At 37.1% G+C, this 15800-nt stretch overlaps 1 protein-coding gene and 1 long non-coding RNA gene across 4 annotated transcripts in view; one reads left to right on the forward strand and one right to left on the reverse strand.

Annotated features, from left to right (window-relative positions):
• mettl15 (methyltransferase 15, mitochondrial 12S rRNA N4-cytidine) overlaps positions 1–15800 on the forward strand; it is a 308904-nt gene that overhangs the window by 257142 nt on the left and 35962 nt on the right. The gene's annotated exons all lie outside the window — the stretch shown is intronic.
• LOC141375386 (uncharacterized) overlaps positions 1–15800 on the reverse strand; it is an 85596-nt gene that overhangs the window by 52481 nt on the left and 17315 nt on the right. Inside the window, exon 3 of one of the 2 annotated variants that reach the window (XR_012383342.1) lies at positions 1952–4169. The exons of the other annotated variant lie outside the window; for it this stretch is intronic. This is a non-coding gene — a long non-coding RNA (uncharacterized lncRNA). Of the gene's footprint in view, positions 1–1951; positions 4170–15800 lie in introns of those variants that run through there. 2 annotated transcript variants of the gene reach the window in all.

Below are 15800 nucleotides of genomic sequence, written 5' to 3' on the forward strand. Positions count from 1 at the left end.
CACATTAGTACGCGAGTTCTCTGCTGCATACTTCACTCACTATCCTTCAGCTTAGTCCCTGATTTATTGGACCCCTAGGTCACCACTGTGAAATGAACCCCCAATTACTCTGGCATATGTTTTATGCAGCTGATCCAGCCACAGCCTAGCAGTGGAAAACACCCAAACACTCTTTCAATCACACACACATTCATTCACTACGCCAATTTAATTTACCCAATTCACCTGTAGTGCATGTTTTTGGACCTGAAGGAAACCCATGTGAACACTGTGAGAGAAATGCCTCTTGGCTCATTTGGAACACGAACAAGCGACCTTCTTGCTGTGAGGTGACAGCTCTAACTACTGAGTCACCTTGGCACACTGCTGCATTACTTCAAGTTCTTAATCACGCAGCATTTCTTTAAAAAAAACATTTCTGCTTTAATAACAGTTGTGTTATTTTTAAATTAATTTAAATAAAATGCAAAGGTAATTACTGTACATCTGTTGTCATCAAGGGCTCTATTTTAACAATCTAGGCACAAAGTCTAAATTGCATGGTGCAAGGGAGTGTCTGAATCCACTTTTGCTATTTTAATGACTGAAAAATGGCGCATGGTCTAACAGAGTTGTGCTTATTCTCTTAATTAGTTATGGGTGTTTTGAGCATAACGTGCCATAAATCAATCAGAGTCTCATCTCCCATTCCCTTTAAGAGTCAGTTGCGTCGTGCCATGGTGCATTTGCTATTTACATGGGGGACTTTGTAGGTGAAAAAACTGAATGCTTCACTAGTGACAAAACAATTAAACAAACCATCTGCAGCGCAAGGATGAAGAAAGAGCATCCTCTATTTGGCCTCTTTAATACTTTCTCTTTACTTTACTTTTACTCTTTACTTTACTCCTTTACTTTTCGTAGATAAGGAAAAAATGCTGTATGCACTCAACTTAAGACATCCATTAGCCTACATAATTAAATTCCTTTGTTAAGCGCAATGATTTGTTTCATAACTATTTTTAAATTCTGTTATATTTTCCAGCAAACTTTAAATGAACAATAATCACAACAATAATAACTTATTAGAATAATAAGTGGGGTCAAAAAAAATTAGATGAAGAAGGCATGGAGGCAGTGGTTTTCATATTTATGTAGTAAATAATAATTTTTTTAACATTTTAATCCTTAAATTTTAACATATGTAAAGATATGTGTGTATTGCTGTATTTCCTGTGTGTATTAAGCTATGTGTTTAGCGTTTGGACTCGCATAAGCGCACAACCAGAGCACTCTGTGCTGGACTTTAGACGTTGGTTTAGATGGTCAATTGCGCAGTTTGTTTCTTCAAAATAGTAGAACTAACACTACTAACAGGAGAAAACAAGAGCAGTGTCCAGACTCTGCCACCAAAACAAGAATAAACAAGACCAAAGTGGCAGAGCCCTGACATCATTATTAATTTGTTGTGTGCTGTGCTACAGCAAAAATGCAAAAACTTTATTGTGAAGATGAAGTTTTAGAGATGGTTCATGCTGCAGTTTCTACATTTATGTAAATAGTTTAGTGAATTTATTTAAACACAGTGCTATATATTTATATTTAAAGGTGTCATATACTGCACTGTACATAGTAGGTATTTGCCTTAGGTAATTAAAAAAATCTCCAGAAACAGTTTTATATGCCCATGTATTACTTTATAAAATACTCCTAGAATCAGAAGCTATATTTAAAAATCAGAAGTATATTGACCATTTTTAAAACAGTCATGAATAATAATGATCTCTGCTCTGACACAGCTCTGAGTGCTCTTTCTCTCTCTCCCACACACACACACACACACACACACACACACACACACACACACACACACACACACACACACACACACACACACACACACACTTACAGCATGATATACTCTGAAATAAACAAATGCAAATATTTTAACATATGGAGTAGATGCCTTGTTAACTTAAGTGGTGAAAATGTTTATTTAACTTAGATTCAGCGAATGAGCTATCTAATATAAATCCCCAGAGTAACCTGTTTTGCTCTTGAGATGTGCTGTGGATAAAATTATAAATAAACTAGAAAAAGAGATCAACAGAGATATATTTTGTATTTTGAAGCTATATGTAAATGTAAACACAGCAAAGAATTAATATCAACCTCTGCATAAACATATTTTTAAAAAAGTATATTGCAATTAGTTCAGTGTATTGCTATTATTACTTCAGAAAAGTCACAGTAAGAGCTGAGGGATGAGACACGATGCTTAAATGTGCATTAAACACAATGCTCAGGAGTCTACATATGTTTGTTTCCCCAAACATATCCAGCTAACTTTACAATAAACCTGATAAATTAACAAAAGTTAAAATTAAACATACCTAATGCCTCTCCTTGGCGGAGTGGAGTAAATTTGTAATCTGTGTATCCTGCATTTTGCGTTCTGACAGGCTCTAAAGTAAAAACTAAGTTGTTGCTTACTAATGCATAGAAAACAAAATCGTGTGGTGGATTTTGACTTGTTGCATCTCCAGTTTTCAAAATAAAAGTCCCACATGCAGAGTAAGTTTATTATAAACTTTGATACAAATAAAATAAGGGAGGAAAATGATAATTGTTGTAATCTCAAAACGCAGCCTTTGGCATGCATATTAATGATCCATATTCCTGGTCTCCTGATGACACAACAGCTGAGCTCATTAGATCCAAATAGAATGTGACCTAAAGCACATACTAATCTTGCATACCCCATGAGTAATGCAACATGATGTATTGTGATCTGATTGGACACTCATGGTATTTACAGGAGAACAAGGAAACAATGGTGTTTGAGATTCATGGTATATCCATTTTCATGTTCTGAACTCTTAATATTTGGCTATACACCCAGATTTTCTTTATAGGGCACCTTTAAGTATCGCTTTATATGTCACTTTGGATGATGGCATCTGCTAAATAAGTAAATTCAAATGTAAAATTTAATGCCATTAAAACAGCCAATATACAAGACACTTGGCAGGTTAGGTTTGATTAAAGTAAACTCTGCTGTGATTTCTTTGTCGGAGCAATTCTTTTGAATAAGAATGAAAGCTGCCACCCAAACCTTGGCGTGCACCACGCAAGAGGAACATAATTGCTGAAAAGATGGACCTAGGATGTATGAACTAATCAAAAGCAAGACAAGGTGTTACAAGATTAAAAGGACAGAATGATCAAGCATACCTGTTTTATCTCCACATGCTCAAATTGTTGCTCATTAAAGTTCAATACAGGCATCATAAACAAGTCCCCTTGAATTCCCGGTGCTCACATGGACCAGCAAAATATTACTGGTTAACCTTGTTAAATGTGTGGTCACATTTACCACTACTGTGTGAAATTTTATGTTCAAAACCTTATCATTCTTCTGGTGAATTCCAAAGACTTGATCACTGCCATTATTGTAGCACCATTAATCATGTTTGTTTAGTCTTTGGCCAACTTGGGGGATCCATGAGAGCTTGCCAAATCAGTCTTTCTGGTGTGGGGCAAATGACATCAAGGTGCAAGAATCAGAGATAGCCTAGAGAATGATTTAGCTGGTGTGACAATAAATTTGGAATTTGAGATTTTACATGGCAGACGCTTACCCAGAAGTCAAACCCTTATCATTTTAATAGGAATCTGCACAGTCAAGAGTTTCACTTGAGAATATAATATTAGGTTTCAAGTTTCTCCACATTTGCCTCATTCACTAACAGAAAGCTTCTTGGTTTAAAAGAGACTTCTTTTTGAGATGTGCATCATGTGTCTCTACACTGTAAGCAAGAGACCAAAAATGTTGCAGTAGGTTCACTAATACAACCATACCTACAGTGTAGTCATGATGCATGGACAATTTGCAGACTCTCTGCCCTGTCCTGACAGTAAGACGATTTGAAAGTCTGTGGAAATATGGCTGCTATGTTTCCAGCAATTGTACAAGACGTTTCATTTGCACGATTCACTTATGAGCGACTGTGTGTGCTCTATTGTGTCTCTTGTCATAATTAAGCTGTGCTGAAGTGTGCTAGCAAACCCCGTAGCTGCAGTAAATCTGTACCTGATACTCAAATGCCACGTGTGTAGCAGCATCGCTCTCCCCATCTCTCCCTCCTTCAGGGCGCGCTGATGACTCATCGGCCAGCCTTATTAAGAACCTGGAGAGACGATGAACACTTGTGCTCAGCTCTGGACTATGCCATGCTAATTATTTTACTGCACATGCCTCCATTATGATATTGGGAGTGGGGGGACAGCGAACAAAGAAAATTATAATCAGAGGGGGGGAAAGAGCTGCTTTTGAATTTCTTTAAATCTTTAACGAATTTAACAGTAAATATTTGATTTTGCATTTGAGTCTGAAAAGCTGCTCTGCCTGTGTTTGTTGTGCAAAAGAGTGAAAATATTTTTTTAACCAAATTATTGTACCATCATCCCTTGTCTGCATTAATAAATCCAAAACGCATCATGCTTAAAAATCAATGCTTGAGCTGTTGTCATATGGCAGCTTGTATTATATTATATTGGAGGTTTAACTTGCACTTCTTCTGTTTATTGCATTGTTGAAGTAAATCATACTTGACACTTTGAATCTCTTATCAGACAAACTCTACATATAAGAAATGTTAAAAGTGACTCACAGTTCAGTCTGATGTATATTGCCTGTTTCTATATAGTCCCAGAATGACTGACATAAAAGATTAAATCATAAAATATGGTGGGAAAAAAGGCAGACTTGAAACAGATTCAAGGGAATGGTTCACTCCAAAAACATTCTGTCAGTGCTTATTTGTCTTCCCTTTCGTACCAAATTAGTTGGACTGTTGGGTGAAACCAGAGCACCCATTGAAAACCCACACAGACATGGGAAAGACATGCAAACTGCTGATATTCGAACCAGCTACCTTTTTGCTTTGCAGCAATTGTGCAAACCACTTTGGCCCAATCCCAATTCTACCCCTTAGACCTCGTTTTGTGCGTTTATGTCAAGGGGTAGAGGTGTCCCAATTCTCTTTAGCTTGAAGGCATAGGGCTAAGGGGAAGGAGTGAATAGCCCTTCGAATGAAGATTTTTCAGGATCACACTCGAAACCAAGGGGTAAGAAAATATCACAGAATACACCAGCCACAACGGCAGTATTGCTGAACCCAGAAGAAAGGAGATCCACAAACAATTTTTTTTTTTGTCAATATTACGATTTTTATGACAAAAAATATATAATTATAACCGCGTTCGTGTTTTACAGTCATGCTTTTAAAAAAAATGCTTAAAGCGCTAAATTTTGCGATCTATAATCCATAACTCCTGTATAGCAGTCCCACAACATTCTGACACTCTATAGCCCCTTTCACACAGTGTTACCGGTAAATATCTGGAAAATTTCCGGAACGACTTTACCGGTATATTCGAAACAGCGCTGTTCACACAGGCGAGGACGTTACGGAAATTATCCGGAAAAGAGCATTCACACATCCATTCCAAAATACCGGTAAATTCTGACATCATTCACCACAAATGAGCTTTAAACGGCTGCGCTTGTATTTGTAAACATTTGACTAAATTACAAACTCTATGGATGATCAATATTGTGAACAACTTTCGCAGGATCACTTTCGCATATCGAGATGTTCATAATATGTGCGTGTGCAGGCGCTCACAGGCTGTTTAACAGGCACACGCAAAGCTTGAAGGTAAACAAACAACGGCTTATCATAAGCATCTAATCGATGATTATTGACACAGTTGGCATTAAGAAGAACATATAAACGTGATCTGACTAACTTCTAGCAGCTAAATGTGTCTGGAAAAATATTCAAAGGCTTTTATTCTCACAAACCGCGCAGACGTAAACGCGTCTGACTGTTGTGATTGGCTAAAGCAGACGTCTCACGTCAGCACGTTCTAGATGTGCACGCGCTTATTACGGCAATCTTCCTTCTACATTCACACAGCGCAGCATTCCGGCAAATTGCCGGTAAAGTTACAACTTCTCTTTCCGGAAAATAGCCAGAACGAATTTACCGGTATTTTCAAAAAGGACCTGTTCACACATACAACCTTTACATAGAAAGGTCTGTATGTGTGAAAGGGGCTAATGACACTCGAATACCCTGTCAGAAAAGTCTAGTGGCTGAGAATGAACTTTTTACAGTGTCTGCTATAATGTTAATGTTGTTTTTGGTGTGTTTAAATAGATGAATATGGCCACTGTGTAAATACACAGTACAGTTACGATCTCATTGCCACATTAGATCGTAATGATAACATAATATATACCTTCAGTGATTTCCTGAAGATAAATACCAAAAAATAGCACAACTAGAATAACTACAGCAGTCTCGATAGTCTGATCTTATATGAAGCATGAGATCACGATGACATATGATGACGTGTGCAGGTGCTTTAGTGCTGACCCAATTCTTAAGGGTAAATTTTGAAGCCCTTCCCCGTAACCCACCTGTCTATTGTCTTGTTAACCTATTATTAGTTTATTGGGCCCTATCATACACCTGGCTCACTGCGGTGCAAGGCGCGACGTAATTGTTGTTTGCTACTTTCAGCTCGAGGAAGGGGTCATTTTGATGTTTTGCAGCTCACTTTTTAGATAGCAAATGCATTTGCGCTCATAAGTGCGCCCATAGGCGTTCTGGTCTAAAAAAGAAGGCGTGTTAAGGCGCATTGCTGGCACGTTGCTATTTTTAGGAGAGACCAGCAGAGAGCAGGTCTAAAGTCCAACGCAGAGCGCGTTAGTTGTGCGCCTCGCTGAAACATTGCTTAATACATACAGGATGTACAGCAATACACAAATATCTTTACAAATGAAAAAAGAATTAAAGGATTAAAATATTACAAAAATTCTTATTTTCTACATAAATATAAAAACCATACTTTCATGCCCTCTTCATCCCGGGAGGCGGGCGTTCAGTTTATTCATAACAATTTGCTTTTGTATAATGTTATTATTATTATTAGTGTTATTTATTATATGCATTTATATTTATTTTATTACAAACGAGCTTAGATTTGCCCACCTGTCAGGTTTTGTACCATATGGGGCACACCATGTGTATTTGGATATAACTCAGTTGTTTGACCACATTTCGTTATTATTGTTCATTTATTTGTTTGCTGGAAATTAGAACTGAATTTAGAAATAGTTTTAAAACAAATCTTTGCACTTAACAAATGAAAATCATTACGTAGGCTAATGGATGTCTGAGCGTACAACACGTTTCCTTATCCACGAAAGTGAAAATAAAAAATGAGGAGGCTTATCTCTCATTCTCGTGCTGCAGATGCTGTTTAACTGTTTTCTCGCTAGTGAAGAGTTCAGTTTTTCCACTTACAAAGTCTGCCATGTAAATAGCAAATGCGCCATGGCGTGATGCAACTGACTCTTAAAGGGAATGGAAGATGAGACTCTGATTGGTTTATTTTCAAGAATCTTCAATGTATTGGGATGCACCGTGTAATCAAACTGAACCGAATCGATGAAATGATAATCATATTCGAGCCGAACTGTTAGACCACCTCTAATACTCATTACGTGATCTTATCAAACACTGGTGAGCAGAGAGAATGACAGTGAGAAGGATATTGCCAACACAGCTATTTGTCAGTAGTAGGATCTTATGGTTACCTGAGCCAGGCACACACAAAAAAACGAGATTGGCTGGCAGAATATACCGCTGTGTTTTATGGCTGTCGGCGTGACCTCCAGTTTGTCACTAAACGTGCAAGGTACTGGAGGGGCTCCCTCTGTCTATTCATCCCTCTATCCCTTCTGTTCCTCCGCTCATCATCCCTTCCAGTTTAATCTCTCAGATTTGGCAGGAGCCTAATGAGGCAGTGGGTGAGTCAGCCGCTCTGCTGCTGGAGGTGAGAATTACACTGAGAGAGACAGGGAGAACGAGAGGAATAGGCCGCGAGGTAGAGGAAAATGTGGAAGGACCAGAGAATAGTGGGAACAGAGGAGAAATTTTCATCAACGATCAATGGCCACATAGATCAGTGGTGTTCAATCTCTGTTTGTCATTGTCCTACAGAGTTTAGCTCCAACTTAACTCAATATGGATGTTTGTAGGGAACCTAGTAAGATTTTATTAGCATTACAGATATGCTCACTTAATACAAACCAAACAGATCACTCAGATATTTAGGATAAAAAAGAAACTAGAAATTCCAAGGGTTCAGTGAAAGCAGGGTGAATCTGCCTTCAGCTACTACACCCTCGCTGCTGGAATCAGCTTCCAGAAATAATCAGATGTGCTCCAACATCAGGCACATTCAAATCAAGACTGAAAACACATCTGTTTAGCTGTGCCTTTACTGAATGACCACTGTGCTATACATCTGACAGATCACACTATTAAGTCTTTCTTTTCTTTTGCATTCTTTTTAAAACCTGTTTTAACACATTTCAATCTGTTTTTAATCATCTTTATTATTTGTTTTATTTTCTTATACCTGTCTCTTTTTTCCTGTTTATGTGAAGCACTTTAAATTACCATTATGTTTGAAATCTGCTATATAAATAAACTTGTCTTTCATAGCTGTTTCAGATGTGCTTTTATTAGTTTAGGAGCTATGCAATTCAGTACAGCAGCTGTGTCCATCCAAACACTCCTGGCATAAATTAAATTCTATACAACTACTGTTTTTATGTTACTGTGAGGGTTGGGTTTAGGGTTGGGGTGGGGGTAGACGTTAATAAAATACATTCGTTCATTCATTTATTTTCTTTCCGGCTTAGTCCCTTTATTAATCTGGGGTCGCCATATCGGAATGAACTGCCAACTTATCCTGCATATGTTTTACGCAGTGGATGCTCTTCACAAACATACACTACGGTCAATTTTAGCATACCCAATTCACCTGTACCACATGTCTTTGGACTGTGGGGGAAACCGGAGGACCTGGAGGAAACCCACATGAACACAGGGAGAACATGCAAACTCCACGCAGAAATGCCAACTGACCCTGCCGAGGCTCGAACCAGTGACCTTCTTGCTGTAAAGCACTGTGCCACTGCGTCGCCTAATAAAATACAATAAATGGGAAATGTAATAAATAATATAAATACTTCTTGTTAACTTCCGACCACAACCATATCCGCACGGACTGGTACCAACGATCAATTGGTACTGTGCTGCACAAGAAATCAATAATTATTTTTTGTTTTATTTATTATCTGAGTGAGAACGATCTTTGTCATCCCTTTAGAGAAAACACACCACTCACCACCGACCTCATTTATTCAACTCAGTTGTGTACATAAGTTGTTTAGCACTTTCTAAATGTATGCACATCATGTGATTTCCATGACGCATTATTTATGCAATATTCCAAAATGCTCAGAAAGATAGGTGGATGGAAACATACTCTAGCTTGTCAGCAGCCTCTTGCATAGTCTTTGGTCAGTGAAAGCAGAGATGACCAAAAATATCTTCTTTTGGAATGAAATAAGTAAGTTGTTTACTAAGAACTATACAACCCAGCATTTTATTTTTTAGAATGTACCTTTAGATTCAATGCCACATTTGCTTGATTTAATTTGGCTGATCACAGTATCACTTCAGATTTAAGTTTGGGATTTTCATAGACTAATAGTAGTCTTGTGATTTGGTTCTCTCAGTTTTTTAGGTCCTGAATTATACAAATCATAAATTTATTCCTGGTTTTTAATGTTCACACTGCAGTTTTTATGACACAACCTAGGCTTTCTTGTACGGTGTGTTAATCTACGTAAATGTGCCTGTTGTATGTGCGTACATATGCTGGTATTTTTATCAGCTGAGAACTTGTGAAGAGCTTATAAAATGTGTAAAGAAGTTAAATCAGTGCCAAGAATTCTTTCATCACATGCACAAAGATCTGCTGCAAGGAGATACTGTGCAATGCCAGTATTGAACTATTGGGTGAAGAGTGGGTGAGAATACTGTAGTGTGACATCACATCCACTTTTTGGATTCGTTTAGATGTCTTTGTGTTGTGTTGTATTTATATTTCAATAGAACGAATGTCTTCTTTTAAGAGTTTTCTCTTTGGGTCTGCCTATTTTGTGCACAACAGGATACAAAGGGAAGTTTCCATTCTTATTCAACACTAGCAGAGCCATTACGCTGGAGTTAGTTTTATTTAAAGAAAAACCTGGCAAGTGTAAACGCACCTTAAGTTGACATGTAGTTTCAAAGTTTATAACCACTAAAATGTCTAAATGACACCATCAAATTATACTGTAAATGAGAAAAAAAAGTATAATACGCTATCTTCATTCATTCATTTTCATTTGACTTTGTCCCTTATTTGTCAGAGGTCACCAGAGCGGAATGAACCGCTAACTATTCAAGCATATGTTTTACGCAGAGGATGCCCTTCCAGCCACAACCCAGTACTGGGAAACCCCCACACACACAAACACACACACATACACAGTTATAAACTATGTCCAATTTTGTTTATCTAATTCATTACACTGCATGTCTTTTAACTGTGAGGGAACCACACTGTAAAAAAATTTGTTATGGCAGCTAGGGTGAAAAAAAACAACGCTGGGGTGCCAGAAAAAAAAGGTACAGTTGAAGTCAGAATTATTAGCCCCCCTGAATTATTAGCGCCCCTGTTTATTTTTTTCACCAATTTCTGTTTAATGGAAGGAAGATTGTTTCAGCACACTCTAAGCATAATAGTTTTAAAAACTTATTTCTAATAACAGATTTATTTTATCTTTGACATGATGACAGTAAATAATATTTTACTTGATATTTTTCAAGACACTTCTATACAGCTTAAAGTGACATTTAAAGGCTTAACTAGGTTAATAAGGTGAACTAGACAGGTTAGGGTAATTAGGCAAGTTATTGTATAATGATGGTTTGTTTGGTAGATTATTTTTTTAAAAATTAGCTTAAAGGGGCTAATAATTTTGTCCCAAAAATTTTTAAAAAATTAATAACTGCTTTTATTCTAGCCGAAATAAATCAAATAAGACTTTCTCCTGAAGAAAAAATATTATCAGACATACTGTGAAAATTTCCTTGCTCTGTTAAACATCATTTGGAAAATATAAGAAAAAAAATAAAATAAAATCAAAAGGTGGCTAATACTTCAGGGGGCTTTTACTTCAACTGTAAAATAACAGCCATTAAATTACTTAAATTTACTGTAAAATATCGAACGTTAATTTACAGAAATGTACTGTAAAATAACTGATGTCAAATTACAGAAATTTCCTTAAATTAAAATTTCTGGTTATTTAATGGCTCTTATTTTACGATGTTTTTTTTTTTAAATCCTAGCTGCTGGGAAAAAAAAAAACTTGAGCACTCAGAGAAAATCCTCGCGAACACGGGGAGAACTTGCAAATTCCAACCAGAAATGCCAACAGCCGGGTCTCGAACCAGCGACCTTCTTGCTGTGAGGTGACAGTGCTAACCACTGAGCCATTCTGCTGCCACACTATATTCTTTTTGATTAAACAATTGGAAAAAACTTGTTCAGATTTAGTCCAATTGCAAATTATAGCTAAAATATGCTAATGTAATCAAGCTATGCTAAAACTCTTTCACCAATGAAAATACACTGCTGTTCATAAAGAAACACTGCTTCATCTCTTCTTTTTATTTTGTTAGTTATTAAATGTATGTTATTAATTACTGAACATCATGTCGTTCCAACCCTTTCAGACATTCTTTCATCGTCAGAAAAGATATTTTAGGTGAAATCTGAGTGCTCACTTGCAGGCCCGGATTGGCTAATCGGGAGGACCGGGAGAATTCCCGGTGGGCCAGTCCGTTTTTTGGCCGCGAGGGCCGGTGTCCCTAGTTCCAGAATCGGTTGCTCTCAGCAGTCACACTTTTTTAAAATAATTTATTTATTTACTTGACCACAGCCTTCTTATTCATTATTTTACCGCTGCTCTGCTCTTTTTATCTATTTTCTCGTAGCCTCGTGAGCAGGATGCAGGTTAATGATGATACAACTAGATAAGTCACCATTCAACGTACAGCTGTTGTGGTACAGTGGTTAGTACGTTAGATATGTGGAGAGATATGTGGAAAAACTGTATGTATATCATAAAAATGAGAACATTTTGAGTGAGCTGCACAAAATTCTGACGGACAAGGCATGTCAAGTTTTTAAAGAAATGAACTGGAAACTACCACATTTTTAATGTTTTTGAATATGAAATGATCCTTTAATGTCTGTTTTATTATGATTTACTGTAAAAGATTGTAATTGAAATTGGTTCAATAAAAAAAAAAAGTACGTTAGATAATGACGCGGCCAACCTGGGTTCGGTCCTTGTCTGAGTAACATTTTTTTTTTTTTTTCATTTTTATTGTTAAGACATAATACTGTAAGGGTTGTTGAACATTTGAAGTTCTAAAAGAGCTGTTTTCTTAAAAATAGACATGATAGTGTAATTAGAAACTGAATTGGAAATAACCTTATTTTAATTTAGTCAGTGGTGAACTGAGGTGGGCCGGTCTGAGGCTTGAAACTCCAGGGCTGAAAAAGAGTCCCACTCCGGCCCTGCTCACTTGTCCTCCATAGACAGCAATGTGCCAGACTCATTCAAAGTATAGAAAGATATACCAAAACATTGTCCATGTGTCTTCAATACTTCATTAAGAATTATATCAAGCTATGAGAATACAGTTGTGCCTACATAAAAATAAAAATAACAACTTTTAGATTTCACTTAAAATATCTTCATTCGTGTTCCAAAGATGAGCGAAGGTCTGATGAGGTTGGAAAGACATGATGATGAGTAATTAATAACATTTTGGGTGAGCTTTATTTAGAAACTCTACAAAACTCTTAGTGTGAATAAACATAACCAGCATGAATTTCTCAGGGAAATCTTTACACAATTGTCTGTGTGAGGGAGGGAATACAGAGTGTGGGTGGGAGAAAGAGAGGATGTGTGTGTGTGTGTTCTCATTACATTTTGTTATGGCATGTTGAGCATCGTGAGAACAAGGTGAGGTATGTGGTTCGTGCCCTGACACACGCGCCTCTGTAAACATTACTGTGAGGTATTGATGTAGAAGCTGAGTGAAAGTAGGAGGCGTGGGCCAGGACTGCTCCATGCTGTCCTCGACTGTTCCTCTTCCTAACTATGGAAGACCTATCACTGGCGAAGGAATGCTCGATATGCATCGCCCCCGAAGTCACTCGCTATGACACTTTTTTCCATGACTGTGTTTGGGCAATGATCCGGCAGCTCAGTGGTATGCAAACACTTTGATTCATGCTTTAACTTTCTCCATTTTTTAAGGTAATAAAATGGCTCTAATCCAACGTGTGGCTATTTTTAGTTGATGAAAGGAATGTGGATAATGTTGGATAGGCTGTGCTAGGTTAAATCATCGGGCTGACGTAATGGTTAGTTTGCAGACAGAAGAATGCTCTCGGCAGGGACAGATATCTTCTGTCACTGTTTGGAAAGAATGGTAGGGATCTCCACAGGGTATCTGGCTTGTTTCTGAAGAGCTAGGCCAAATAAGTAACTTGGCTTACAGGCAGACCTGCCATTGTTTGAAGGTGGAGAATTGAATGCAGTGATGTGCAATGAACCATTGCAGTCTCATGAGGGATGCTTTGTTGTAGCTGACATTTTTTCCAACCAACACCAAAAGGTCACTTTCCTGACATTGGTTGCACACCCAGGACCTAAAGCAAACATTTTGCAAACACACAACCATCTATTACTTTTTTCTTAGACTTTTTTTCAGGAAAGATCGTTGTTTAAACTTCATATATAGCGTTTATTTATTAAAATCGTGCCTCTTTGAATATGTGGCTCAATGATTTGGAGATGGGATGTTTGTGGCTATTTGTTACTTTCATTCCACTGCAGCACCTTTCTCGTGGACACTTGCTTTATTCATTTTTAATGAAGTTAACTTGTTAATAAAGGTTTGGCGGCGGAACCATGCCTCACTTTGTCTCCTTAACCAATCACCTACTTCCTAAAACTTAGGCAGACCAGCCCTTTAGCACTGTTCTTCTCGCTCTTTTAAACCCACCCTCCCTCTTTTTCCTCGCTTCCCATTCACAATCCTATAACCCTCTCTTCACTCCTAGGTTGAATCGAGGGGTCCAATCACTCTACAAAAATGTTACAGAGACAGTACCCCCACTCAGTCTCTGGGCATCATCGTAGGATGCCCGATCAACCTAACTACCTGTTTACTGTTTATCCTCTTACTTCCCTTCCCTTCACCAGATCTCAATCCAATAAAGCACCTTTGGGATGTAGTGGAACAGGAGATTCGCATCATGGATGCTCAGCCGACAAATGTGCAGCAACTGTGTGACGTTATCATTTCAATATGGACCAAAGTCTCTGAGGAATTATTCCCAGGACCTTGTTGAGTCTATGCCATGAAGGATTGAGGCAGCTCTGAAGGCAAAAGGGGGTCCAACCCAGTACTAGTTATGTGTACCTAATAAAATGGCCGGTGAGTGTATAGTGGGTAAAAGTGAAGTGTAAAATAATAGCAATATTTCGTCACAGTTATTTAATATTTGTTCAGGAGAAAATCTTGACTGCAATGTTAAGTTTTACATGAATATATATTTTTTTCTATATAAATTTTTTTAATACTATTCCTTTTGTTTTTATGATCGTATTATGAAATATTCTTATCGTATGGCAATTTTTTGACTGGTGCATGAGTGAATAATTCAGACTGAATCATCCTCCAATTCATTAAGAACTTATTCATGATGTGCATCAGTTTGTCAGTTTATTCCAAGACTCAAATGTGTTTTAAAAGGATACATTTGAACATGGTTTATTTAAACGTGGTGTGTTACGATCAGTCACAAAACGAGCAAGAGTCGAAAGCATTTGACATCACTGACATCAGACCTGCCACAGCACATCTTGAGGTGACAAGTTTTGAATGAATGAGTGTGAACTGCAAATGAGATTTTGAGTGTTTTGAGCGGATGGGGATCATTTTCAGTGAACAGTCTGTTCTTCACACATTTACATTTTGCATTAACATATTTTCTTTGAGCAGATGCTCTAATTCAAATCAACTTTAAACCAAGAAGGATTAACAAAATAAGTGTAGCGTATACAGAATTGCAGCAGAATAGACCATACATTTCTTATATGACATTTGAGCTGTGAAATGAATCATGATTCAAAAGGCCACCAATGCAGTCCTGTTCCATTATAAGTAATGCAAGTATGTAATCAGATTACCTGTTACTAGTTATGGTTGTTACTTTAATTAATTGTGTTTGTTACTTAAATTTAATTGTAGTTGTTTAATTAATTAAAAAATATCTGAGTTACTTTTTAAAATATATTAGGCCTGCTAGTTAACTTTTCCCATTTATTGATGAACAGTTTTCCTGACCCCATTGAAAATAATTTGGAGTAAGTGCAGAGGTGTTGTATGCGCTGTGTAGACACGATGGTTATTGTAGCTCTAGTCTAAATGTGAACATCAAGGTTCGCACAGGTCAAAGAATTTCTGGAACATTGTGGAATTTTAAAAGGTTTATTTTAGACATTGAAAGTCAGGGGTTTTTCCTGTCTGTCTATGACTGTTTTAATTTTATTATTTTTTGTTTGTTTGTTTGTTTGTTTGTTTGTTTGTTTTTGTCTGCCCAGTGCTTAAGTAGTCTCTCCTTGACTTTGTAGGGGAAAAAATATTGCAGCCTAAAATGACTTTGTGTAGGCTTTTCTGATTATATATATATATATATATATATATATATATATATATATATATATATATATATATATGTATATATATAGGTAA

Source organism: Danio rerio, chromosome 7 (assembly GCF_049306965.1).
Source record: "Danio rerio strain Tuebingen ecotype United States chromosome 7, GRCz12tu, whole genome shotgun sequence".
Classification (NCBI taxonomy): Eukaryota; Metazoa; Chordata; class Actinopteri; order Cypriniformes; family Danionidae; genus Danio; species Danio rerio.